Raw genomic sequence first — 25,915 nt, 5'->3', positions numbered from 1 at the left:
ATTAGGAAATTTGAGTAGTAATTAAAAGGACTACTGCAAACCAGTATTACAAGCACACATTTTGGAAGGAGATTCCATTTTAAATTGTACCTGTGCTACTAATCTCTGACCTGGGAAGTTCTGCAGTGATAATTTTTGCTGCCCTTTCTTTAGGCTGCTCTTAAAATGGGGCAATCAATTTTATAAATCAGCAACCAAATATGTTCTAAAGCATCTCATTAATGTCTCAGTACCCTGAAAAAAAATTTGGTATTTCTAAAAGAATTTAGAGTTACAAATATAGCAACTGAAAAATCTTCAAAAAACTTTTGGTTCCCACCAAGAGCAGAAGTTTGAGATGTTTTGAAAAGCATAAAGGACTAAGTTTTATTTTGTTTTAGTTGTAATTTTGAGAATGCGGCATTTGTGTTTTCCACTCAGTGATATGGGTGTGTTTGAAAGGATGTTATTGTTATTTTTGTATTGATGATTTTGTGGTAATGTGAAAATTAAGATCACAAATTGTTCTGTTTAAACTCATGATACTTAATTGAGCAATGTTTACTCATTTTCATTAAAGATGCCAACTTTTAGTCAAAATGTTTACCTTAATTAAAACTTTATTCAGACAGTTTTCTAGGATTATTCCTGTGTTGTATTTCTTGTGGTTCTTGCAGGAAGATCACAGTAAAGAAGCCCTCTTTTTATACTTTTGGATTGCAACCCAGCAGCAGTTTTGCTCAGCATCGTGCTGACTTTAATTGCTGAACTATATTGTAATTCCAAAGCAGGAGGGTTGAATTGCTTTGGTATGTCTTTTAGTACATAATGAGTCCAAGAACTTAAATGATGAGTACTTAAGCATTTTAATTACTTCTTTTAATAACAGTGGAGTAATGATTGTGCATTTATTTATTCCACATCATACACATTTTTCAAATTTAAATTCATTAGTTCAGTAATAAGGCAGTTGCCTTATTTAGTTTGTAAGACATTTATGGCACATGTAAGCTAGGCTCAAGAAACTGAATTAATGATTAGATCCTCTTTGAAGACGTGGATAATTCCAAACTGGGAGCAGAAAATGTGCAAGATGACCATGGCAGGCTTCATCACACTAGAAGGCAAAGAAGTCAGCAAAGATCAGGACTAAAATAAAGAGAAGGAATGAAACTTGTGCTTTTTCTCAGGGTAACCAAAGGTATTTTACCCCAGCTAATAGATGAAGATGGGATGATAGAATTAATATATCACAATTTTTTAGCTCCTCATGAATCAATGGCTATAGAGTGCCGACAGGCATTTATGAGTGGCTACTAATGTCTCAGAAAGACAGTTGGACATCGTTTATCTCCTGATGGAAATATTCATTGCTACTAATTGTCTTGCCAAAAATGCCAAACCTGAATATGATAGGTCTGTAGACCTAACCACCATTTTACAGAAAATACAGAGGACAGAGAAACATGGGGGTGCAATGAGCTTAATTCTAATATTGGAAAACTCTAGAATAAGTGACCTAGTTTCTTAAAAAATATATTCTAAGAAGAAGAAAAAAAAATGGAGGAGAAATCTAGATATTAAGAGATTTAGGAGACATATTAACTAACCACAATGGTAGACCTCATTTGACCCTGATTAAATAACTAAAAAAATAAAAGTTTATAAGACAATTGAAATGTAAACACCATCTAAATTTGTGTTGATAGTATAGAATTATTATTTTAAAAGATTTAAGTGTGACAGTGGTAGTAATGTGGTTACATTTATAAAGAGGTCTGTCTTTCAGAGAAACATTTAAGAGTATACTATTTACAGATGAAATGATGTGGAGTTTGGAATTTGCTTCAAAATAATCTGTGGGTGGGTGGGAGAAGTAAGTGGGGGATATAGTTGAAATAGGCTGGTTGTGAGTTAATTATTGTAATTGGTTGGATAACGATACTATTGTATTTACTTTTGTGATACTATTTTGTATATGTTTTAAAACTTCTGTAATAAGAAAGATAAAATCATAATTTTCAAGAAGTTTCAGAGAGCTAGACATAAAATAATACTATAGTATGCTAAGAGTCATAATATAGGTGTGTATAAATTGCTATAACAGCACAGATGTGTAGGGTGGGGTCAGGGATCAAGGTAGAAAGGTGAAGCTTGAACATGGGTCACATAGAGTTTGAAGGGCATTGAGGGCAAAAGAGAAGTGAGCACAGTGTTTTGGAGTTGTGAAATTATATAGCCAATTGTGGGAGTATTAGGTTTGAAAACAAAATTTGGTGTTCTTGTAAAGGATGGTATAGATGAGTTACAAGGATTTCAGTGAAAGCCAGGAGTTAGAGGGTGACAGCTTTCGAGGAGAGTGAAAGGAAGATTTTCTTTCTATTTTCTTTTTTTTACCTTGAATTAAAACTTTGAATTCCTTGACAAGTTTTAACCATTGTTTAGAGGGATCTCTGACTAGAGTCAGTTAAGTTTCATCTTCAGAAATTATCCTGTTAATAACAAGTTCATGTTCCCACTCATCCCTTCTCCTCTAGAATTAGCTAACAGCCAGCAAGATTTTGTTCTCATCAGCCCTGTTTCACTTATGGTTGTATCCTTGCTGAAGAAATCTAGATCCCAGAATATTAGATTTAAACATAACTCATGTAGTCTCTGGGTCAGTATCACATGGAAACCTCAATTGTCCTGTTACAGATCATGCAAACATTTGTCTGTCCTCTCATAAGGGATCTAACAAACTGGTGAAAATTTCCACCTGCATGAGCTATCTGTGTGAGAGAAATCAAATTGATTTCTGTAATGAATTTGCCTAAAAATAGATGTTTGAAATGTACTTCCTGAAATTATAAGCAAAATGATAGGCTAACATATGCATTTTGTCTCTTCCTAAGTCATAAAACATGTAAAAGCTTTATATAGTTTTTATATAGTTGGAAAAAGTAATAGGTCTTTAAGGTTTAAAAATATAACACAAAAACACAAGAGTAAACTCACTTGTTTGTAGTTACAAAAATAGTTTTGTCTGTTGGGCTTTTTTGTATTCTCAGGAATCCTGAGTATTATTGATGTGGACTAATTTATTTCCACATAGTGTAGTCTCTAAAATGAAGTGTAAAACATGAACTAGTACAGTTGAGTGACTAAAGCTCTGACCAAGGCTGTGATTTGATGAGCTGTATTTATGTAATGCAATCAGACTGGCAGGTGCCCTTAAGAGAGAGTAGATATTTGACTGAACCAGTGAGGATAAATGGCTGTTAATTTTTAAAATCTTTTTTTTCCCATAAAAGTCACACATGCTCATTGTAGAAAACAAAATATAGTTGAAGATAAAGAACAAAACAAGTCAATTGTAGTTCTGTTCATCAGATTTGAAACCGCAGGTAACGCTATTTATTGAAAGATTCCTTAGTACCTCTTTGTTATTCACTTAGCATTTAGTGACCTTAATGCCACAGTAATGATATGTGTATGTTTTTGAATAATATTTGATTCTAAGACATTTTGTAGTTAAAACTACAAGTAATTTGAAATGATTTGAGCAGATTCAAATGTCCCATTAAGATAACTCAGTAAATGCTAGTGAATTTTCTTAAAAATAAATAACATACAAGAAGTCCAAGTGCCAATAGCCAATATTTATTGAATGTGGATGTCCAGGCATCATTTTAAGTGCTTTACATGAACTCACATACTCCTCACAGCAACCCTAAGAAGTGAGTACTATTGCCATCATTTTATAGATGGAAGTTAAATCATTTACTTGCCCAGGTGCTATGTCTAGAAGTGGAGAGCCAGGTGGTCTGACTCTGGAACCATGTTTTTAACCGTTGTGAACTGATACAATTTCAAATTGAAAGCTATGGAATTTGTGTCTTAAGCCAAAGACCTAAAAAATTGGGAGGCAGGGTATTTGGGCAGAAGGAAGACCTTTAAAGGTAAGTCTCAAAACCATTTTGTGTTCTATCCTGCAGTTGCATTCCCCATACCTTTCCAATAATCATACTATGATTTAAAACATATTTACTTATCAGCCAAGATATTATTGCTTTAATCTGTGTCTTTATTTTACAGGGAGTATGACAATATTCTTGTGATTATTGGTTCTTTCATGTTATTTGACCATTTCTTTCTTTTGATGCCTTGTTCTTATTGATCTTTGAGAGCGTTATATCTCTATTTTTGCTATTTTATGGCCCATCATAGCTTTGAGAGTAGTGTATCTTTGACTATATTTGTGTTTCTGTCCTTTCCCCTTTATATTTCAAATAGTTTTTGCTTTATATACTTAATTTTGTTTTAATTGATATATTAAGGTTCCTGGCTACTTTATATTTATTGTAAAGTCTAACTAGTGATTATAAAAATCTTGAATTTGTCCCATTATAATTTTGTCTTGAATTGTTGATATTAATACTGTCATATTGTATCCTCTTTGCCTTTTGCTGTTGTGTATATGTGTATGTTCACCCAATACATTATCCCATCATCCTTAGTTTTAGCATTAGTTGGAGGATGTATGGGTGAAGTAAGTTCTGAGTATCCAATAGAACTAAAAATTGTTGGCTTACTGTCTGGAAAGGGGTGTGTGTGCACACGCACACACGTGCATGCATGCTTGTGTACATGTATGTCTAAAAGGGTATGTGCTTTTTGGGGTGGGGGGAAATATGTTTTTAATATTGACCTTATTGATATGTTGTCAAGGTCAACATTACTTCTGTAGTAAAGTTTTTCCTTTCGGATGCACAACATGTTTTAAAAAGTCTCATTGGCTTCTGGTTAATTATTTCCTTACCAGATACTGGTATTACTAAAGAGGGGGAGGGAGGAAGGACATAAAACAATCATGCTTTCTAAACTAAAAAAAAGTGTCTGTAAATTTTCTTCTAGCTTGTTTTGGTTTTTCTATAGTTTTCTCACCCACATGATACTTAGCCTGTGTAGAGGGTGGGGTATCATGAAAATACCCCAGCCTCTCCAGTGGGGAAGTCTGTGGTTGTGGTTCTAGTGAGGCTGATGCTCTGTGATCTTTTCTGCTGTGACATGAGAAATAGCTCACAAACATGTGCTGATTGACACATGAGAGGTTTTTTTTCTTTAATGGGAGATTTTTTTATGATTTACCTCTATTTTTTTGACTGTTGGATTCTTTTATAAAGTTAACATTTTGTATTTTAAAAACACTTTATAAAATATAAACAACATTCGTGGCAATGGATAAGTAGAAAAATGTGGAAAGTAGAGTGTTTTCTCAGCCTTAGAGAAGGCACACTGTGGGCCAGACGGTTCATATTTTTTGAAACTATGCCTGGAGCAATGTGAAGGGGCAGGTAGTGTGTTAGCGTTGTAGGGTCAAGCTCTGCAGTCTGGTAGCCTTGAACTTGGATCTTGCTGCTCCCAATAACCAGCTTTATGACCTTGGGCAAGTTACTTCAATATACTTTGTTTCCTTATTTGGAAAATGGGGTTAATAATTGCAGTTAACTCAATAAATGGTAGTTCTTTTCATTACTCCCTGAAAAATCTCACCTGAATTTTATAATCAGATAAATAGCAGTCTTCTTGATCTTTTTCTTTCCAATTAATATGTGTTCTTGTAGGCTTTTTATAGAACCTAGATCTTCAAAAGATTGTTTGCACCTAGCTTTTTGCCCCCAGGGAGATAAGCGGTATCTCTATTTTTTATTTATTAAAAATTAATTCTTGAGGGCCTAGGCTAAGCACAGGGAGATGAGAAGATGAAGAAGATAAAGAGGCTCAAAATACTGTGCAGGAACTCTATAAATGGATAATACAAAGTAAGTGCTATGATAGAGGCGTTTACAAGGTGCTGATCCAGTCTGGGGCTGAGGAGGTGGTGAAGGTTTTTGGTATTTTTTTGTAGGGTGGACTGCTGCTGCTTTTTTTAAAATTAAGGTGAGAGTCACATAACAGAAATCGTTTTAAAGTGAACAGTTCAGTGGCATATAACATATTGACAGTATTGTGTTAGCACCGTCTCTGGTTCCCGTACTTTTTCATCACCCCAGAAGGAAGACCTGTACCCGTTAAGCAGCTGCTTCCCAGCTCTTCTCCCCGACCCCCTGGCAGCCCCAGCCGCCAGCCTGCAGGATGAGCCTCCTCATCTGACGCTCAAAAGAAGCGGGTAGGAGTGATCCAGGAGAGGAGGACATTCCTTTCAGAGGGGACAGCAAGAGCAGAGGCATGAAGGGAAGAAATGCTGGAGTTGGGGGAAGGGGCATTTGGGTTGTCAGCTCAACTTTTTGCCATGAAAATAATCAGCAAGAGATTGAAGGGGAGCTAGTCAGGGAGGGAGATTGGGGCTGAATCTTGGAATGGCTTAAAATAGGCCACGTTGTTAGTGTTGGACTTTGTCCCGTGTATGCAGAAGTGGCGAATCATATGATCACCGGTGTTTTATTAGATGGGTTACTGTGTAGCTGTGTTCAGGATGGGTTTGAGGTGGTCTGTCTTAGAGGTGGGCAGATTGTTTATGAGTCTGCTACTGTAGGATAGGCAAGGGTTAGTGAGGGCCTGAATCATAACAGTGCTGGAAGGGATGGAGAAGAGGGAGTACATTAGAGAAACATGGGTCATCTGAGACCAGAGAAGTTGTGACTTGCCAGTCATACAGTTAACTTGCCCTGAGCAAGTCCCACTAAGCCCCCTGCACCTGATTGCAGTGTGGGGAAGGTGCAGTCCCAGGCTGGAGGTAGTAACTCTAAAGGTGGGAGTGGAGGGGTGGCTGGAGAGAATGCTGTCTCCATCTTCCTGTATCCTGACATCTTAGCCTTGTTTTAGAGTACACTGATTCATAGTTTGGATGAATAGTTCAAAGTTCTGATGATATTGTTTGAAAAATACGTTTGAAAGCTTAAGGTGCCATGTTAATAATCATTATAAGCACATTAGAAGCATTATAAGCATACATTGCTTATAATAATCATTATAAGCATACATTGCTTATAATAATCATTATAAGCAATTCGTATAATTCTTATAAGCATTGTGAGAATCCTTGATTTAGAGTGTTTTGCTAGCTGTGGAAGACATTACTCATGTATTTGATAGAGTTGAAGCTATAGTTGTTTTTTTTTTTTTTTGGCCTCACCACACGGCATTGTAGTTAGTATTTTATATTTACCACTGTATGAGCTTATAGTCCCATGGTATCATTCATGTCTATCAGTGTACTCTTCCCACCAGTTAATACAAATAGGCAGAATCTGGCTTATTTTGCTGGGAACAAATCTTTAGAATTCTGTTGAGGAACATGCAATAGCTACTTCTATTGATATATTTGTCATTGTATAAATTATAACTACTTTGAGACTGAAAATTTTAGTTCCGCTCATATTTGTCACTTTCTTTCTTGGGCTTAAAACTTCTATTGTTAGCCTTCATTTTCTTCTCTGCTCTCAGGAACTGCTCTCCCGTCCCCTTGCAGATTGCCCCACCTTGGACCCATTGTCAGTCTATCGGTAGCCAATTGGTAATGTTTAGCCCATTAGTAGCTGAGATTTAGAAAGAGTTCTCTTCTCTGTCCAGAGGAGTGAAGTTCCTGAAGGCTAACAAACATAGCCTTTTTCCTCCCCTTTCCTTTTATTTTTTTGGCTAGATTTCTGTGGTGAGCATGAGGACTGTCTCATACCAAAGTCAGTTGGCTGAATCCCTCTGAGATGCCCAGCTACCCTGATCCCTGGGTTGTATCTTTAGTCGTAGTTTTCCTTAATGAACCTTGGGTGGAATAGCCTAAGAGCCCGGTTTTCATTTGGCCCACTTACTCCTCTGCTCTTTATAGCAAGAATCAGACTGGGGTTTTGTACTATAGACATTGTCGCTGGTGTTAGGGTTCTTCGCTTCTGGTTTACCCAGTCATTATGATTTGGCACTAACCTTTATTTCTATAGCCATGCTTTGCCTTTTGGTGTAGAAAATTGGCTCCAAAAGGTGATGATTTTGCAAAAACATGTCTTACATGTCTTTTTTTTTTTTTTTTTAACTAGGGGAGAGTTCAATTCCCTTTTTAATGTGACTAATTTTTAAATTCATATAATTTGATTTTCTTAATGAGTTTTAAAATAACCCTTCACTTTATCTCTTTAATTTGTTTAAAGATTAGATTTTTAAAAAGCATTTTAGGATTAGAAAGGACCTTAAAGTTTGACTGTTATCCACAGTTGGAAATACATTTTCTATTGTGACAGAGAGGTAGTGGGCAGAATTCTAAAAATGGCCTTCCCTAATTTCCCACCTTAATCCCCAGGACTTTGAATTTGATGAGATACTATGTCCAGGGTTATGTTCTGTTACATGGCAAGTGAGATTTTGCAGATGTAATTTAAGGTTACTAACAACTGGACTTTGAGTTAGACAATAGGGAGTTTATCCAGGTGGACCAATTCTAGTCACATGAAAATTAAAAAACAGACTTACCTCTGGCTCACAGCAGAATTGGAAAGCAGAGAGATTTGAAGGACAGGAAGGACTTGGTATGTTGTTGCTGGCTCGAGGATGGATGGGGCTGTGTGTCAACAAATGCAAGAGGCCTTGAAGAGCTGAGAGAGAGGCTCTGTGCCGACAGCCACCAAGGAAAGAGAGTCCTTGACCTACAGCTTCAGGGAACGGAATTCCACCAGTAACCTGAATGAACCTGGAAGTGAATTCTTCCCAGACGAGAGCCCAGCGTGGCTGGCATCTTGATTTTGGCCTTGAGAGGCCCTAAGCAAAAAACCCAGTCAACCCCACTGAACTTCTGACCTGTGAACTCATAAATAAGTTTCGTTTTTAAGCCTCTAAGTTTGTAGTAAATTTTTACACAGCAGTAGAACAATGCATATTAAAAAGCATATAAAAAAGCAGAGACATTATTTTGCCAACAAAGGTCCGTCTGGTCAAGGCTATGGTTTGTCCAGTGGTCATGTATGGATGTGAGAGTTGGACTGTGAAAAAAGCTGAGCGCCGACAAATTGATGCTTTTGAAGTGTGGTGTTGGAGAAGACTCTTGAGAGTCCCTTGGACTGCAAGGAGATCCAACCAGTCCATCCTGAAGGAGATCGGTCCTGGGTGTTCATTGAAAGAACTGATGCTGAAGCTGAAACTCCAATACTTTGGCCACCTCATGCGAAGAGTTGACTCATTGGAGAGACCCTGATGCTGGGAGGGATTGGGGGCAGGAGGAGAAGGGGATGACAGAGGATGAGATGGTTGGATGGCATCACCGACTCGATGGGCATGAGTTTGAGTAAACTCCGGGAGTTGGTGATGGACTGGGAGGCCTGGCGTGCTGCGATTCATGGGGTTGCAAAGAGTTGGACACAACTGAGTGACTGAACTGACTGACTGAGAACAATGCAAGACTTTTGCCATACTCTTATTCTGCCATATAAATAAATTCTGTGGAAGAAATGGAAATCTTATAAGTGAAAAAAATCAGAATAAAAAATATAGGTACAACTTGATAATAGTCATATAAAAATTCACATGGGAAAAGACCAGCAGGGGAATACACAAAGATGATCATTGTTATGGATTATGAAATTTTTATGTTTCACTTCTTTGTTGTGATTTTAATTTTTATAATAAAAATAGACTAATATTAATACAATTTTAATACACTTATTTATGAAAACTAACAGCTTAATTTTATTTGGGGATTTATTACTGGGAACATGTAAGTCCGTAGGCCTGAAAGATTCTTGCTGGCAAGAGTAAAAAGCTTCTGAGTGGTTTCCCTTGCCTTAATTATTGAATATGTATAATTAAGATAATTGGTAGAAAGAGCCCATTGACAATAAGCTAAAACCCCTATGTTCCTTAGCATTCACCCCATCACTAATTTGCTGAGGAAATAGCCTTTGCTGTCGTGTGTTGTTGAGGGGAACACATAGGCCTGCACAGTTTTGGAAAAGAGATTCTGTGTAGGGGTCACGAGGTGGCTGTTGGAAAGGTAGATTTAAATTGCTTATGTGTGGTCTTTAAAATACAGATGGGAAAGGACCTGTACCGAATATGACTCGTCTCCAAGCCACTTAAAGTGATCTGGGGTTAATAAGTAGCTTTACTGCAGGGGGTTGGGCAAGTCAAACTTTGTTAAGCAGAACTCTCTGCACAGCTGAGGAAATGGAACAGCAGTTTTCCTAATTGCTTAGATCTAATAGCATTCCTGCTGTTGAACTGTTTGATAGCGTGGGAAAGGGTGAGTCACAACAGAGGAAGGAACTATACTTAGGACGCTTGACAAACACCTCTGGGTGTGGTGGCGTGTTTGGGTCTACTCCTAAGACAAAAAAGTGTCTCGTTTTATGTAATGAGGCTATCATGTGGGGTTTCTGTTGTCAGTGATTCTAACTTATAAATTTCCTTTGCCTGCTCCTCAGTAGCATTGAAGATACTTCTTAAGACCGTAAGTAGGGAAAGAATAGTATTGCATTATGAAGATGAAGTCCTACCCTATAATTATTTTTGGGTTGAAGCTGATTTATTAAAACTAATATTGCTAACCACAAGGTGCACTACTGCTTTCCAGTGTTTCTAGTCGATAACACTGATAGAGTTAAATAGTGATAACTGGGAAAAGATGTTGAAAATGATAACATTTCCATTGGAAGTGTGAATACAGATGCTTGACAATTATAAACCATTTATAAACACAAGGCCAGCTTTATGAAGGACCATCTTGGAGTTCCTGAAATGCCCCCTTTTTTTCCAGCGTTCAAAATTTCAAAATTTAGGTGTTCCAGTTGTATCCATCTGGGTGACTCTTTCTGCTGCATTCCCCAGTTCCTTGTTTGGTACCATCAGACTGAACAGTTTAGGCAGGCCCTGTGGTTCTTTGAGGGCTCTCAGAGATAACGAGAAAGGTGTAAGTGCCAAGGCTTCGGACAGGACAGAACTTGGGGATGCGGAATTCAGGGTGCTGTTTCCTGCTGTTAAGCGCAATCCCTGCTGAACCGGAGGTAAGATTGAAACAGCAGTTGCTTTCCTCATATTTTAACTTATTACCTGGCCATTAGGATGAGTCCTGCCTTAAATTTGGTGCCCTTAGCACTTTACTCCCCTTACTGTGGTCCCAGCCCTGCTCATTGGTGCATCACTGGGTTAGCAAGTTACCAGTTTTCTTTTCTCTGAAGGAGAAACTATTAGATTTTTGCCCAGAGGACCCAAAAAGAGGGTCTTTAAGTTGGTTCTTGTATATATGACTTCACTTGGCCAATACCATCACAGATATGTATGTGAATATAAGTTAGAGGATATTTGGTTTATGCATTTGAAGTAGTTTGGCTTGTATTAGCATTTCTAGAACATAAGTATTGTGAGAACAGTCTAGAGCAGTACATAGTTCATGACTGTGACTGCTAGGTCTTCCAGTGTGCCCAGGAATGCTCTAACTTGTTATTTTCTTCCTTCTTTTATTGAAACTTTGTTCTCCTATAATTTATGACAGAGGTTTTCATGGTGTGTCTCGTGTTTGTAATTGCTGTTAGAGAGAGGGGTGGAAATGGGATCTATATTGCCGTTTCCTTGAAATGGGGAGAGGGAGGATTGGACGTGAACTGCAGTTTTGAGACAGAATTTTACCTTTGGAGATTGGGAGAGAAACACCATCGTTTCTTGGTATTCATTTGTTATAAAATATAAATAATAAACCAATCTGGGATTTATTTATGCATCACATACCAAATCCTAGAGGTAGCATTATTAGTTTAGTTGAACTTCTGATAATTAAATTCTTTCATATTGATTGCCAAAATATGGGTGGTTTTTGGTTAAATTGGCAGGAATCTTAAGTATTATCAGAGAAATTTTGAATTTTTAATATGTAAACTGTTAAGAATTTGGTATATACCTTACATATCTGTAAATAAAGTTTGCCTTTTAGACTCATTTGAATGGCCTTTTAAAGTAAAATTAGGTTATATTGGCAGTAATAAGACCAAGTTGTCCTTACTTTATTTCATTCCTTTTTAGCAGTGGTTCGCAGCTGTGAGTGGTTTCTGTTCCCTAGAAGATATTTGGCAATATCTAGAGACACTTTTGGTTATTACAACGTGGGAGTGTACTACTGGTGTGTAGCGGGTAGATGCCAGGGAGCCATCCTGCTAAGCATCCTAGAGTGCATAGGACACACCCTTTGGTTGAGAAAGCATGCTTTATAGGATTTATAGCAAAATATAGTTTATATCATCCTTTGTATATCTTATTCTCCTCACCCACACATCTTAGATGAACCAGCGTTTTGAAATCATGTTCTTGTCATCCGTGATGTGTGGTAGACAATTACAAAATGGTTCTATTCTTTACCCTGCACTGTACCCATAGTCTTTGCAATGTGACTTTGCCTGTTTCCCTGCTTCTTGTATATAGGTTGTACAAGCAGCTTGCTTTGGACAGTAGAAAATGTTGGAAATGATGTTGAGCCTAGGTCTCAAAAGGCCTTTCATGCTTCTGTTTTCTCTTGTGATCAAGCCCACACTTGTTTGGCTAGACTGCTAGTTACTAGTTGCTCCTGTTGTCCCAGGAGGCATCCCACCAATCACCAGACATGGGAAAGAGGCCATCCCAGTCCAGCCAGCCAGGCTATTTGACGGTAGACACATGCACCGCCGAGATTACCCAGCCTCACCCAGCACAGCAGAACTGCCCCGCTGACATGTAGACTCATGAGCAATAGTATTACTACATGGTAGCTATTTTAAGTCTCTGTGTCTGGTTTTGCAGCAGTGGAAAACTGATAAATTATGATATAGTAAGCTTTTTGAAGGGAATGAATGTATCTGCCTTTTCTTCTAATTATTAATTCTAGGCAGATGTCTTGTTAAAAAGCCTTGAGATGCAATTATATTTGTTTTCTTTGTAATTTAAAAACAGGGAGACCATTAAAATTGAAGTGAGGTAAGCAAAGGGGAGAAAGTGGAAGGAAATTTTGTCAGTGATCTCTTGCAGGTACAGATCATGTATGGGTAAGGATTTTGGATTGTATTTGGATCCCAATCTAAAAAGTCCAGTAGGCCAATTCTTGTTTGTTTGTTTGCTTTTTACAAAACATCCCACAGTTTGACTTTTCTTGATTTCTTCCTAATATTACTTTCAGGTTAAATATTTAAGAATAGCAACTACTAGAGGATTTTAAGCAAAGGAGTGATATGATCTGACTTAGGTTTTAAAAAGTATTCTGACTACTGTGTAGAGTGTAAACTGTAGCTTACAAGTAGTCAAGGGGCACAGATAGAGTGGGGAGGCCAATTCATAGACTACCCTAATAGTCCACAGTGATGCAGAAACTAAAAAAACACAGAACTCCCAAGCAAAACCATGATGTGTGCATGTGCTCAGTGGCTCAGCTGTGTCCGACTCTTTGTGACCCAATGGACTGTAGCCCACCAGGCTCTTCTGTCTGTGGGATTTTCCAGGCAAGAATATTGGAGTAGGTTGCCATTTCCTCCTGCATAGGATCTTCCTGACCCAGGGGTTGAACTTGCATTGGCAGGTGGATTCTTTACCACTGTGCCAGTTCTTCTTATTGCCATTAATTAATATAAATCAATTTTATCATAGGCCGTTTAAAACTTTTTCTGTATTTTCCATATACTCTCACTTAAGAAAGAATGAAATGTTTAAAAATTGGCCTTTTAAAATAATAAGCTCATGGGTTTATTTAAAAGCTCATCTCTCCTCCAAACACTAAGGAGAAAGGTGAGAATGGAATAACAAATTATAAAATGCGTGAGGCTGTGTTATATCTATATTTTTGGAAAAGTCTAAGCAAATTTTTTATTGTACGAGTGAACCTTTGAGTTTGGCTTGGTTTCTATTTAAGTACTATAACCGCCGAACTTGTTCTTTTTAAAAGAAATTCTTTCATTTTTAAGGCAAATGCTGTGATTGAAGTACAAAAGATATTCTTAAAAAGAATTGAACCGTCTCATATTTAACAAAATAATTATATTGTATAAATACATATAAGTAAGTAGATTTAGCAAGTGTTTTTGAATATGGGAAAAAAATGCTGTGCAAATTTAAAACTGAATAAAACTTATTAGGAAAAATGTAACAAAGTTTAAGATTTTTACCTCAAGAGCATACAGGTTTTTTTCTCTTTAATGTCTATATTTTATATAAGACTTTGAATGAAATAGCTTGCTCTTCTTGATTTGTTCCACAGTATGAAAGTGGTCCCCAAAAAGGGTCCTGCTACACTCTAAAGGGATAGACAGTCTTCTCAGACAGTCTCGCACCCTGAGCCCTGATAGCCACCTATTCAGATTTGTATCCCAGCTTTGAACAATAATGATTTTAAAGCACCGCAACTCTGCTAGATCTCAGATCTCCTCATCATTAAACATCCTTGAAATTCAGAAAAATATGGTGATGAACATGAGCCACCCTTATACCTCTCACAATGCCTGAAAGGATCACTAGGCAAGAGTTCCAGTGACCTGAAACTCTTATTACACACAGTGCCTAGCCCTGCCATTAGCAAAGTCATGAGCTCTGTCACTGTCAACCAAGAGGTTATAAACATAAACATTTATTAACTCCAATTAGAGTAATCACTGCAATACAAGTAACTGCAATCCTTTGTTAAGAAGAGAATAAAGATACTGAACTTTAAGCTCCATAATTTCTCAAGTACGGGGTATTATTTGAAATCTATTGAATATGCCATCATTTTATTAAAATCAATACAAAGTATCTCAATTCCAATTGTATAGTGAGATACAATTGTTAGAATAGTTTGCTATAATTTGATTATAAAGTAATACTTAAATCATACTAATTGAAAACTACTTATTCATGCTAAATTTAAATTATTCTTCATATGCAGTTACTTGACTGATGTAAAATATGTGAAAAATTCAAAATTGCTTGTAAGAGTTATTAAATATTTTCAAAACATGAAGACTATAATTAAACTACTTAACCAATTTAGAAGTCTGCCAGGGCTTCCATGGTGGCTCAGATGGTAAAGAATCTGCCCGCAGTGCAGGAGACCTGAATTCGATCCCTGGGTTGGGAAGATCTCTTGGAGAAGGGATTGGCTGCTTATCCCAGTGTTCTTGCCTAGAGAATCCCATGGACAGAGGACGCTGACAGGCTATAGTCCATGGTGTCGCAAAGAGTCCGACATGACTGAGTGACACTTTCACTTTCAGTGAACTTCCAAACTGCAAACCAGGGATGTTTCCCATAAAGTTACCTTCCAGTACAATATTAATATTATAATCCCCAACATTACATTCTAAAATCAATTCAAAGTACTCAAAGTAACAAAAATAGCAGTGGAAACATTTGTTATTCATTCCTTTTTAAAAACTTTGTTTTCTCTGATTATAGAAAATTGTAATCCTTAGAGATTATCATTTAATTGTGAAACATCATCATATTTACATATATGTGGCACGTCAAGATATCCAAGATATATTTATTCTGTGAAAAAAGCAAGTTGGAGGATAGCCTGTTAGTATAATCCAAGTTTAGTTAGTGGAGACTTTTTTTTTTAATTGGAAAAGTATAAACTAAATTCTTCATTAAACTCTTAAAAGTAGTTTCCTGTATTTAAGGAGTACAGGAATATGGGGTTCTCAAAGATACTCTGCACCACACTTGAAGAGATGCGTTAGACTTGGTATCACTCTGTGCTAAATACACTCATGTACCAGGTCATTTTCATGCTGGTGGCTTCCCTGCTACGGCTCAGCCTGCAGGCCTGAGCTGCTCTGTGGAGTGTCTTAGGTGGCAGAGGACAAAGGAGAGAATACAGCCAGCAAAGGGACCCTATTTTCAAAGAGAAGCTCCTCTTCTTTATTCACTTCAGGACTTCTTTGAAAAAATTTTCTGAAATTAAAAAGATATGCAAACCACCGTCCGAGATTGCTGTCCACATCGAGTAGAAGTTCTAGAACAGCTTGAGGGTATTTAGTAATTAAAACTTAAATGTCTCTACCTTATGTATATTTGGAGTTTTTAGTTTTTGAGAACATTTTCTCAGTTATTTTCATTTTAATCAATTTAATCTGAGCAGGACAGATGGGAAAGTGTATTAGGAAAGAAGATATTTCTACCATGATGAAATATTTCACATAATTTATAAATAGGTTGCCAATATAAATTAATCTGCTCTGTGGACAGTAAAGTTCAGAAAAAATATCTATTTAAAATGGAACCAGTTTTATAATGCTTCATATTATTTATATGTGATGCAATATCAATAATTTCAAAGTAATCTGTTTTGATTATGTGTATTTTCTAATTGTTGTATAATCATTGTTTGTGTAATAAAATGAGAAACTAAGGATATTGTGCTTTCTTAAATAATATTTTTACAATTTTTAGAAACATAAATATTAACTTTCCTTTTATAGGTTATTCTTCCCCACCTCCAAATATCAGGGAAGATGAGGGAGACTTTTCCTTTTTATATTCCTTTTTCTATACTGTCTTGTTGTTGTTTAGTAACTAAGTTATGTCCGGCTCTTGCCACCCCATAGGCTGTAGCTTGTCAGGCTGCTCTGTCCATAGGATTTCCCAGGCAAGAATCCTGGAGTGGTTGCTATTTCCTTCTCCAGGGGGATCTTCCTGACCCAGGGATTGAACTTCTGTCTCCTGTGTTAGCAGGTGGATTCTTTACCCCTGAGTCACCAAGAAGGTTGTACTGTTGGCTCTTTCTAAAAACCATGTGTGTGTATTCAATACATAATCTTAAAAAGTACAGTTAAGTCCATAAGCAAAAGCTGCTTATTTTCCCAACCTTCTTATACCTTAACACATAGCCTTCTGCTTAAAATGAAGGAAATATGGAGTTTAAGGTGGAAGCAAAGAAAGCATGTCCATTGCTGGCTGAGTGGAAGACGTGCATGGACTAGAATTGAGCAATGTATGTGGCAGAGCTTTGGTGGGCAGCTCCACTCAGTCCTCTTCTTGAGGTTCCTGGAGCAGAATTGATGCTGGGGCCACCTCAGCTCCAGACTTGTAGAGCTCAGCTCAGCTGTCATTTTCTGTGAGATTTCTCTTGCAGCTCTTTGTTTATATAGCTTTATGATAAATTCAATTTTTCTTGAGGCAACTGAATGGATGTTTTTTCTTGCAAGTAAGGAAGCTTGAATAGAACAATATTCATTGTAGAAAATACAGAAAATATAAAGAATTCAGGTCTTCTCTAATCCCACATTCCATAGCTGTTAACTGTTCTGCTGTTTCCTTCCATTATTTTTCTGAATGTTTATTCCTTAAAATTGTGATCTTACAACCTAGATTAATGTTTGCATGCCTTTTCAGTGTACTGAGCTCTATGATCTTATTTCTACTTCAGATGAAAATTAAAGCCAAGTGAAACAAGAATTGGAGAGACTAGTAGGTATGTACTTTTAAAACCTGAATTTTGGAGAGATTTAGTTTTACTTTTAAAAGAGCAGCAAAGAGGATGCTTCTGAGCTAATGAGAAAATCAGTGCTGTTTACAGTTTTTACAAATTTCCTCTGTGTTGTTCATATATTATATGTCTTGTAAAAGTTTGAATTAAAAGTTTTGTTAAGGGAGACCCAGTTTCCTGTTGTCAGGTGAAGCCTTTTTGTCACCTTAATAAATTCACATTAGGCTTATTTGAGCAGAAACTCAATCTTGATTGGATTCGAAGATGCTGAGTTACACTGAAAGTTCACTAAAGTATTAAATGTCACCTTATTGTATTATAAGAAGTAAGTAGCTGACTAGTGGGCTGGATACTTCATCCAGATTTTCCCTATAGGGAAGCAAGTTTATCAGAAGTTTGCTTGGTGAAGGTAGCATCAGAAGAGTGGGAATGAGTCATACCATTCCAATGTTTAAAGCCATCATTGTGTTTTGATGATTTGGTGTCCCGTCATCTTCCTTGGATTGTTCCTGCAAGGTCAGTACCTGAATTTCTGAAAACTTCCCCTCTTAATACACCTCTGCTTTCATTCCAGTTTGTTCACAGGTACTTTAGTTGTGCCTGTCACTCTTGATTCCTATTTTTTGGTTAAATGACAACCTAGGAAATGGAAGGTTGAGCCTGATCACAGCCTGTCAACCTCTGTGGAGACTGGGGTGCATTAAGAGATATATCACCAGAGATCCTCCTCACGGCTGAAAGTCCATCAAGAAAGTTGAAGGATTTCCTTTTCAAATGTGGAGGAGGGAGATTTACCAGAATTTGTTGGCTATCTCCTGTCACAGCCATCAGCAGCAAATGTTCCCTGTAACAATTAAAATCACATGTTTTTCTCACATTTTTGACTACTGTTTTATTCTCAGGGAGGTCTGTGGACATCCTTTATCAAAAGGAAAGAGTGCCAAGATTGATTTATCTATATTTGCCATGGGAGTGGCCACATATAATGCTAAGTATTTACCATTCCTGAACTGGATGATCCCCCAACAGCTTGAGTCTATTATATATGTATATATGAGCTTATTTAAAAATTTTAGTTTTCCCTAACATAACAAGGGAAGAAATTAATTTTTAATTCTCTATATGTCATAATGCAGCTTTGGAGTCATAAAAGTGAAAAGTGAAAGTGAAAATTGCTCAGTCATGTCCAACTCTTTGCTACCCCATGGACTACAGTCCATGGAATTCTCCAGGCCAGAATACTGGAGTGGTTAGCCATTCCCTTCTCCAGGGGATCTTCCCAACCCAGGGATTAAACCACCAGGTAAGCCTATTTCGGAGTCATAGGATCTGCTAAAATCATCAGTAAAGAGAAAAATCTATCCAACACATCTATCAAATGAATTTATCAAATATCCTATCAAATAAAATTTGAGTCTAGGAGGTATGTTTCAAACGTTGCTTTGTTTGGTTGGGGCTTTCCTCGTTGAGGGAAAGCCATTTGGGGCAAAACTTACATACTCGGGGATGCTTACTATATAAGGAAGGAGCTAAATCTATAGAAAGGTCACACTCTTTAAGGCAGTTGGAGGTAGGTGTTGGTTTAAAATAGTGCAGTATACATACTTCTGGAAGAAACCATGAAGCACGGCTTTTAGCTGGTTATTGCCAGCTCAACTAATTCGCTAACCATAAATTCCCTTGAAAAGCAAACCTCTTAATACCGTGTAAAACATCAATTTTAGACAAATTTTCAATTGAATATTTGTTACAAAAGCAAGCCATTTTAAAGACACTAAAGACATTTAAAGACATTTTGCAGACATTAAAAAATTAAATCGTGTTAAAGGATTATCATATATTTAGGTTTCTGTGTTCTTAAAAATTCTTCTAAGTGTGCAACTTAGTTAAAGATATTTCTGTGTATTATTGTCTAACTTCATGAACAGGTTTTATGAGCAGCTGGCCTGAGAAGTTAAAGGAAAATATCCATAATGTTGTTTTACATTACGTGGCCACCTTTCTGTGTGAAGTAGTCAGGCTGAGAAAGAATTCTTTGATTTCAGTATTTGTTAATTAAGTTTATTCAGTCACTCAACAGATACTTAAGTGCCTACTCTCTGCAGCCAAGAGGTTGTGAGGATACGGAATGCTACTCCCTGATCTTGAGGAACTTGTAGACAGACCAGGGTGGGTCAGGAGGCAGTGTTACAGGGCTAACACATTTAAATGTACAGTGACAGCTCTGTGTGATAATACGTAGTAATGAGATAATACATAATAGGGAAGGTCTGACTTGGTCTGGGAAGGCAGAGCAAGTGTCTCTGCAAAAGCTGAACTGAGATCTAAAAAAATGAGTTATTGTTAAGCAGCATTGAGGAAGGAAATGCTGTAATTAGGTACTCTGTGAAGGAACCTGGTACTTTTGAAGAACTTCACTATGAAAAGAGATTGGAGGACTGAAGGGAGAGTATCTAGGTTCAAGTTGCACTTCAGAGGTTAGTAGGGGCCAGACCATGAAGAATCTTAGAGGTCATTTTAAGGAATTTGATCTTGAGAGCAATAGGAAGTAGCAGAGAGCAATAGGAAGAAGCAGAGAGTACGTACAGTAAGTTTACATTTTAAAAGTTAATCTATTTGAATTTGATAACTGTATAGTATTAATAATTCTTTAGAGGGAATGCTGTCTAATCCCAACTTAACTCCTTGGTGGTGGTGGTGATAGTAATAGCAGTAATACTCAACAGCCATTTAGCTTGCATTTAGTCTATTAATTTGAATTTTTATAACTAATTGTGTGATTATAAATGCTAAATGATGTTAGCTTCATTTTACAGATGAGGATACTGAAACTCTGAAGGGATAAATAATTTGACCAAGGTCATTAGCAAATAAGTTATCAAGCTGGGAACTTGCTGGGAGCTCAGTCCAGGAATTTTAATGCTAAATCCCTGTTGGCTAATAGGAGTACACTCAATAATAGACCGTTGTACTCTTTCTGGCCAAATTATGCATTCAAACAAGTTCTCAAAGATGTTTTTAATAATGATAACTGAGTGCTTCCCTGAGACTGAATTTTTAAACAAAATGAATAATAATAAAAAGCTTCTCTTAGTGTCCAGCAGAGGGAGCCAGAAAGACTGATATTTGAATACAGTGAAATTCTCTAAGTTAGGAATATACATTTATAAGCAATTCTGTTCAACTCATATTAAAAATAGCTATGTAAATGAAATATGTGTATTTTGATTTAAAAGTAACTGTGTATCTATGTATAGAAAATCAGGAAGGATGTGTAACAAAATGTAAAGTTGTTATTATCTCTTTAATTGTGGTTTTGCTAGGTTGTCTTTTCTGCTTTTTATGAATTTATATTAGTCTTGTATAATTTGTCTACCCTGAGTGTGTGTTATATGATAAAATAGCTCTCGTTTTTTGTTTATATGGGTGATATAAGGGCTATTAAATGGTTCATAAAGTGTTTAAAATGTTCTTCTAATCTAAAATGCATCACCAGTCATTTTCTTGCATTATTGATATGCTTGGGAAATCTCTTTCATATTAACTAGGTAAATTTAGGCCATTACTTGACCTGAATCTTCAAAATTTTAATTTTTATAATCTACAGTTAAGAAAATATATTCAGTAGAAATAAAAGATGTATTATTTTAGATTCTTGGTTGTCATATTAATAGGGACATCGTAGAGTATAAAAGAAAAAATTCATTATGAATAATATGTTTAATATGATTCAGATTTAGAACTGAGCTCATGACATCAGCTTTCTCTTACATCTATTTTGTAGAAATGTAAAAAGTATAAAACCAAAATAACTCTTCTATGGACTGATGACTTGATAATCTTTGCCCTTTTTTTGACAGCATGGTATACAAAAGCATTGAAAGTTAGAATTAGAGAGTCTTGAATTCGAATTTTTACTCTGTCATTTGGTAGCTGTTTAACGTTGGCAAGTTACTGAATGTCTCTAATTTTCTTTCTCTTTATATGGAAAGTGAAGATAGTAATAAAAGTCTTTTTGCTCGAGTTGAGGATTATGTGAAGGGAATATGAAGTGCTTATTATTAATAATAAATGTTAACTTATTATTAACAAACTAAGGTTTGCAACCTTAGTTTTATTTTTGCTGCAACCTCACTTCCAACAACTGAGCTGATTTATCCATTATGGAATCTATATTTACTCATACCCCCAGCTGCTAGAGAAATATAGATCTTTCACTAACTGTGCTAGCCTATAATCATAGGTATCCTGCCCTATATTCAGCTACTAAAGTAATAGCTACACATCATAGAATCCCTCCACCTTTTACCTTTTGCTTCATTTGATTTCTGTGTTAATCAACTTGGCTATAGAAATAGATAGCTCCCAGATTTCGGTGGCATATAATCATATTACCTTACACAAAGACTTTGTGCAGAGTGGCTGTTCTCCACATGTTTTCAATCTTAAGACCCAGACTGAAGGAGCAGCCTCTGTCTGGACCTGCCATTTGCATGGTATTAGCTCAGAGGGTTGACTGAAACTTGTGATATCCCTTAAAGCTTCAGTTCAGGTGTAGAGTGCCTCATGATGGCCAAAACATGTCGCCTGATTAGGTTCAAAGTCAGAGGCACAGACAAATATTGTTCCCACTGGAGGGTGTAGGCAAGTTATGAATTAATGGGCAGGGATATAGAGCCTCTTCCAAGGATGGGTATGGTAAAGCGTGAACAGTAATATAATCTGCCACAATCTTGTCTCTTGATTACAAATATTAACTTCCTTCCTTTCTGTGTGCTAGATTTATTTATCCTTTCCTCAAGAAAAATAGCTCATGAATTTCTTCCAATCATGTTGAAGTCTTGAAGCACAGTAAAATTTCTACATCATTTCTGTATGTAGACTTTCTTGACCCAGAGACAATTCATAATGCACCCTCTGTCTCCCCAGCGTAGTGATGGAGCGGGGATAGGCTGTCCACAGTAAACCCGTTTGTTAAGAAAGGGGAAGAAAGGAGGCATACAGCAATCACTGTGCTGTGCTCAGTCGCTCAGTCGTGTCCGACTCTCTGCGACCCCATGGACTGCAGCCTGTCCGGCTCCTCTGTCCCTGGGGATTCTCCAGACAAGGATGCTGGAGTGGGTTGCCATGCCCACCTCCAGGGGATCTTCCCAACCCAGGGTTCAAACTGGGGCTTCCTGCATTGCAGGCAAATTCTTCACCAACTGAGCTACCAGGGAAGCCAGAGCAGCACATTCTTACAATTGCCAGGGTACAGCAATCACTGGACCCTGGCAATTGTAAGAGTGTGTGTGTGTGTGTGTGTGTGCGTGCGCGCGCACGCATGCTCAGTAGCTCAGTCACGTCTGACTCTTTGAGATGCCATGGACTATATAGCCCGCCAGGCTTCTCTGTCCATGGGATTTCCCAGAAAGAATACTGGGGTGGGTTGCCATTTCCTTCTCCAGGGCATCTTCCTGACCCAGGGGTTGAACCCACATCCCTTGTGCCTCCTGCATTGGCAGGTGGCCTCTTTACCACTGCACCACCTGGAAGCCCCAGTTATAAGAATATTCTTGGGTAAATATAGCGAGGCCTCCTTTTCTTTGCACTAGGGGATGCTCCTTGTCTAGGCCCTGGTTGTACTCCTGTGTGAGGCTCCCTCGTTCATCGTTTTCTGTGGCCATTGGCTGCGCCCTCTGTGAAGTGTTTCCTTTAATATATCGCACTCATCCATATTGGAACAGTGTTGAAGGGTATACCCTTCTCAGCTGGGGAGTGAGGTAAGTGTTGAGCAGCTTTCCTGGCCTGCCTCTCACTTATAGAAACTTGGGGACCCAAGATGATCTAGAGGAGTAATAGACCCTTAACTCAGGCTGGGGATTGTTTTGGAAGTTGTCTTTTGTCTTTTTATCTATTTGATTTCAGTCAGATCCATGTGCTATGAACTGCATCCTCAATTCTTTGAGAAATGCATTTTTCTCTAGACATCGGTACAGTTATCTTGAGCTTATCAGGCTTCTGTGGCACCACATCCTTAGTCTCTTCCTGTGGGGAGTTACCCTCCAAGCCATTTTGTTCCACTGAAAGAGTTTACTAGGTGAAAGGAAAACATTTGTTTCCTTTACTCACAACTCACTGAATAGTTTTGTATTCCCAAGTATGTGTGGGTTTTTTCCACACCAAGCAGTTCTCTGTGGGTACCAGCTGGGTGTCTTATAATATAACTCAGTGTAGGCACTGCCCAGAACTAGCTCAGACCTCACAGCTTCAGGGATCAGTCATGTAACTTTAGATGCTCCTCTCCCACTTGGTGGCTCTGGTTAGTTCATGGGGTCGCAGACGAGTCAGACACAACTTAGCAACTAAACAACAACATTAAGGTAATAATGACCTTAAATTTTAAAAAGGATACTCTGATTTTTGTACATTATCCAAAACTATGGAAGGAAGTTGTGGTAGACAGTATTATTATTTGAGATTATCCAATCCCCTACTTCCTCAAAGATGATCATATGTGTGTGTGTGTGTGTGTGTGTGTGTGTGTATCCCTACATGTATGACTTTTGCATACCTCACAAAGACTCTACCTCCCATGGTTATTGATTTGGGGACTGCTCATGTCATATGCAGGAGAAGGCAATGGCACCCCACTCCAGTACTCTTGTCTGGAAAATCCCATGGATGGAGGAGCCAGGTAGGCTCCAGTCCATGGGGTCACTAAGAGTCGGACACGACTGAGCAACTTCACTTTCACTTTTCACTTTCGTGCATTGGAGAAGGAAATGGCAACCCACTCCAGTGTTCTTGCCTGGAGAATCCCAGGGATGGTGGAGCCTGGTGGGCTGCTGTCTATGGGGTCGCACAGAGTCGGACACGACTGAAGTGACTTAGCAGCAGCAGCAGCAGCAGCATGTCATGTGCTGTGGCCAAATTTGGGCCAGCCTTCTTGTTTCCATACTTTATCAGGAGAGTGCCATGTTTCCTATAAGGGGTATTCCTTCAGCCTTGGTTCTGGAGGGGCATCACAGGCTATTTCTACAGAGCTGACCCACAGTCTGCAGCATAATGTTAATAGGACATACAAGTTTGTTATTTTGAGAAACCACTGAAATTCGGAGGTAATTATTACAACAAAATGAACACTGCAGGAACTGGAACCAGAAGTGGGGTGCTACCTTTAATACCAGTACCACCAAAAATAATAAAATTATGTAGGCATGGAGGCCAGGGGGCTGAAGCAAGGAAGCTGTAAGGGCAAACCACGTAATGTAGTAGTAAACAAAAATGTTAGGTATAAAATATTAGACAACTTGGTGAAAAGACTGGAATTGTGATTGGCATCTACAGTGGGAGTATGTGAAAACAAAGTGTTAGTTGCTCAGTCGTGTCCAACTCTGCAACCCATGGACTGTAGCCAGCCAGGCTCCTCTGTCCATAGGATTCTCCAGGCAAGAATATTGGAGTGGGTAGCTATTCCCTTCTCCAGGGCATCTTCCTGACCCAGGAATCAAACCTGGGTCTCCTCATGTGCACCCCAGTGTTCATCGCAGCACTGTTTATAATAGCCAGGACATGGAAGCAAACTAGATGCCCATCAGCAGATGAATGGATAAGGAAGCTGTGGTACATATACACCATGGAATATTACTCAGCCGTTAAAAAGAATTCATTTGAATCAGTTCTAATGAGATGGATGAAACTGGAGCCCATTATATAGAGTGAAGTAAGCCAGAAAGATAAAGAACATTACAGCATACTAACACATATATATGGAATTTAGAAAGACGGTAACGATAACCCTATATGCAAAACAGAAAAAGAGACACAGATGTATAGAACAGACTTTCGGACTCTGTGGGAGAAGGCGAGGGTGGGATGTTTTGAGAGAACAGCATGTATATTATCTATAGTGAAACAGATCACCAGCCCAGATTGGGTGCATGAGACAAGTGCTTGGGCCTGGTGCACTGGAAAGACCCAGAGGGATCAGGTGGAGAGGGAGGTGGGAGGGGGGATCGGGATCGGGAATACATGTAAATCCATGGCTGAGTCATGTCAATGTATGACAAAACCCATTGCAATGTTGTGAAGTAATTAGCCTCCAACTAATAAAAATAAATGAAAAAAAAAAAAAAAAAAAAAACAAACCTGGGTCTCCTGCATTGCAGGTGGATTCTTTTGCCACTTCTGCTGTTAAGTCGCTTCAGTCGTGTCCGACTCTGTGCGACCCCATAGACTGAGCCACTAGGAAAACCCCATTATTGTATCAGGTAGGGTTCTCCAGAGAAATAGAATAGATTATATCTATGTATCTATATCTCAAAGATATCTGCATCTAAGAGAGAGATACTTATTTACTTTAAGGAATTAGCCTACATGAATATGGGACTGAAAAATCTGATTTGTAAGGCAGGCCAGCAGGCTGGGAACTCAGGCAGGATTTCTGTGTTATAGCCATGAAGCAGGATTGCTTATTCTCAAAGTTTGCTGATCTTGCTTTTTAGGTTTTCAAGTGATTGGATGAGGCCTTACCCTACATTATCAAGGGTTATCTCCTTTACCTCAGGTCAGCTGATT

At 37.9% G+C, this 25,915-nt stretch overlaps 1 protein-coding gene and 1 long non-coding RNA gene across 2 annotated transcripts in view; one reads left to right on the top strand and one right to left on the bottom strand.

Annotated features, from left to right (window-relative positions):
- The window catches only part of UACA (uveal autoantigen with coiled-coil domains and ankyrin repeats), an 87,539-nt gene that overhangs the window by 3,841 nt on the left and 57,783 nt on the right, over positions 1-25,915 (top strand). The window lies entirely within an intron of this gene.
- On the bottom strand, positions 827-9,125 carry LOC139035564 (uncharacterized). Its single transcript, XR_011488165.1, has 2 exons — positions 8,422-9,125; positions 827-1,096 (listed from the first exon to the last, which is right to left on the bottom strand). It is a non-coding gene; the product is annotated as an uncharacterized lncRNA (long non-coding RNA).

This window comes from Odocoileus virginianus, chromosome 6 (genome assembly GCF_023699985.2).
Source record: "Odocoileus virginianus isolate 20LAN1187 ecotype Illinois chromosome 6, Ovbor_1.2, whole genome shotgun sequence".
In the NCBI taxonomy this organism is placed as follows: domain Eukaryota; kingdom Metazoa; phylum Chordata; class Mammalia; order Artiodactyla; family Cervidae; genus Odocoileus; species Odocoileus virginianus.
This window is presented reverse-complemented; position numbering and strand designations above follow the sequence as displayed.